The sequence below is a fragment of the Coregonus lavaretus genome, assembly GCF_964263955.1.
Source record: "Coregonus lavaretus genome assembly, chromosome: 40".
Taxonomy (NCBI): Eukaryota; Metazoa; Chordata; class Actinopteri; order Salmoniformes; family Salmonidae; genus Coregonus; species Coregonus lavaretus.
In genome coordinates this window covers 10,322,768-10,325,766 of record NC_140027.1, presented here as the reverse complement: position 1 = coordinate 10,325,766, position 2,999 = coordinate 10,322,768, and the positions used below count along the sequence as shown (strand labels likewise).

Sequence of the window (2,999 nt, the reverse complement as noted above, 5' to 3'; positions counted from 1 at the left end):
TTGGGTGGCCTACCACTTCGCGGCTGAGCTGTTGTTGCTCCTAGACTTTTCCACTTCACAATAACAGCACTTACAGTTGACCGGGGCAGCTCTAGCAGGGCAGTACTTTGACGAACTGACTTGTTGGAAAGGTGGCATCCTATGACGGTGCCATGTTGAAAGTCACTGAGCTCTTCAGTATGGCCATTCTACTGCCAATGTTTCTCTATGGAGATTGCATGGCTGTGTGTTCGATCTTATACACCGGTCAGCAACGGGTGTGGCTGAAATAGCCGAATCCACTAATTTGAAGGGGTGGCCACATACTTTTATGGCCACAATACACATTTTTGCTCATCCATTTAACACACATCCATGTACATTCACTGAAAAAATAGGAGGATTATATAACATGTAACTTTGTATTCAGACATCTTAAAAGTCACATTTCTGTATTAGGTCTATCCTTTAGCCTGTATTTTGGTCTGAGTGACTCCAAGATGCTCCTTTCAAAAAGTTGAATTGAAAACAGTATTGGTATTGTTGAATTCGATTTTCATAACAGCAAGCTAGAATTGATGGTTTGGTTAGCTAAACTAACAAATCTGTTTGTTTGGTTACCACGTCAACTATTGTAGCTATCTAGTAAACTTGCAAGCTACTTCATTTATAGGTTCAATCCTGTCGGTGATTTGGCTCAAAATCTTGCTAAAAATGAGACAACTCATACTTTTTGCATGTCCAACCAACCAGCCATTATGATGCAATATGATTACTTTGATAAAGTCAGTTAAATTACGAGGAAACCCCAATGTTGATTCAGCCTATTTTTGCCTGGAGGGAGGGAATACACTCCAGGATGTGTGACTGTGGTTATTGTCATGGCTGTAATGTCATTTTGTTTGTTATTCGACTGTGAGAGGTGTGGCCAGGTGGGGGAGTAAGCTGCAGAAAGAGTATAAGACAGGACTGCAAGGGGCAGAGAGACACTCATCTACTACTGAGGTCCAGAAGACATCACCAAGACAACCAGGCATCAATCAGTCAGCATCTTCCAACTATCAGAGGTTGGTTTGCTTTCACTGAGCATATTCTCAGATGTATACAGGTGGATAGGTGTCTAAGGGTGGTCTGGTGTATACAGGTGGACAGGAGTATTTAGGTGGACAGGTGTGTAAGGCTGGACTGGTGTAGGTGGACTGTTGCTTACAAGAGTATATTGGTGGACAACTGTATAATGTGACATCCTAACAACACTGTTTATCTCATTTGCTAGAGGATGATGACCCAGTGTGTGTGTGTGTTAACATACCATGTTCTATGTGCTTCAGGATGAAGATCCAGAGTGTGTTACTGCTGTTTTTTCTAGTGGGCGTGCTGTTAGCAAGCTCACTCAATAGCGATAACTCTGAGAAAGGTACGAATTTTGTGTGTGTGTGTGTGTGTGTGCGTGTGTGTTTGTGTACTACTAATACTGTTGGTTTTAATCTTAAATAATTTGATATGATGACAAATCTTCCCCAAGAGGATAGTGCCATGGAAAAGTCGGAGAATGGAGCTGTGAAAGCCATTGCAGAAGAGGAAGCATCACGTATGTACATATAGCTATCTACTGTATGTTTCTATCAATCTCTGAGCCTATCTATCTATCTGAAGATCATGCATGCCAAAGAGAAGTTACTAGAGGTTTATAACAACGGTGAAGGCTAACTCCATGTCTCCTGTTGATTAGCATGGTGGTTCTTTCATCATCATCATCATCATTATCATCATCATCATTATTATCATTGCTGATGAGGTACCAGAATGAGGTCACGGACGATCCTTTCCTGTCTCCATATGGAATCAACATAACTAATATTAGCCTACATTGCCCTACATCCATCCATTCATGATGGCAATGTTGTAGGGTTGACATGTTGTATTGTGATCCTCCAATAAACTTGGCCTTTCATGCATACATGTCTAGAAGTGTTGTTCATTCAGTTTTACAATGTTAACATGACCATACAAAACCACACACAATGCACTTCACAATTGTTACGAAACCACCTAGCCAGCTTATGAATACGCCTGCACTCGCTGGGTCTATTGCAGTGTCGCTAGCGTAACTACGTTTGAGCCTTCAAAATGGGTTTACACCAGAGGAGGCTGGTGGGAGGAGCGACAGGAGGATGGGCTCATTGTAATGGCTTGAATGGAATTAATGGAACGGAGTCAAACATGGTTTCATATGTTTGATACCATTCTATTTATCACATTCCAGACATTACAATGAGCCCGTCCTGCTATAGCTCCCCCCACCAGCCTCCACTAGTTTACACACACATTTTTGGGAACAGGGCTAGCGATTTCCTAAACCTGGTTGCACTGACATTAACACCTGGGTTTTACAGCGGACCTCTGTCTTACCTTGATTTAAATTACAGTTAGTCAGAAATCACTTACAGAAAGTTACACAATTATTGGCTCCCTTGATAAAGAGGAGCAAAAAAGACTGTTTAAAATAAATAACACAATACTGAGCTATAAAGTATTGTATGGTCCCCCCCAAAATTTACATTTATATTTTATACTAATACAGTTGTTGAGAGATTTTGTTAAACAAGTAATACTTATTGGCATCCCTGTTTTCAATAATGACACTGAGCCTATTTCTAAAATGTTTTATAAGATTGGAGAGCTCATTGGGAAGAATCTTAGAACATTTCTTTGTCTGCGCTTATCCAGTATCTCAGAAACGGACACCCTCCTGGGCTTTTCACGCATGACAGTGTCTAGGGCAAGGTTCCCAAACATTTTTGACCCACGACCCCATTTTGATATCTGAAAATTTTCGCGACCTTAACCATGTGAAAAAATTATGTAACTAACAGCCAATGTTTACTTTTGTATCTGGGGCTATGGCAGTCAATAGAAAAACATTCTAACAGTATTTCTGATGGTCTTCTCAACTGACATTCACTTTTAATGTGGGGTCATGACAGTCAATTGCAAATTGGTGTGACATAATGTATCTT

The 2,999-nt window shown here is 40.6% G+C and overlaps 1 long non-coding RNA gene across 1 annotated transcript; it reads left to right on the top strand.

The window, feature by feature from the left end:
• Positions 1-964: 964 nt before the first annotated feature.
• LOC311113737 lies at positions 965-1,937 on the top strand. The gene is made up of 4 exons (XR_014611034.1): positions 965-1,046; positions 1,311-1,396; positions 1,505-1,570; positions 1,712-1,937. It is a non-coding gene; the product is annotated as an uncharacterized lncRNA (long non-coding RNA).
• Positions 1,938-2,999: the final 1,062 nt, after the last annotated feature.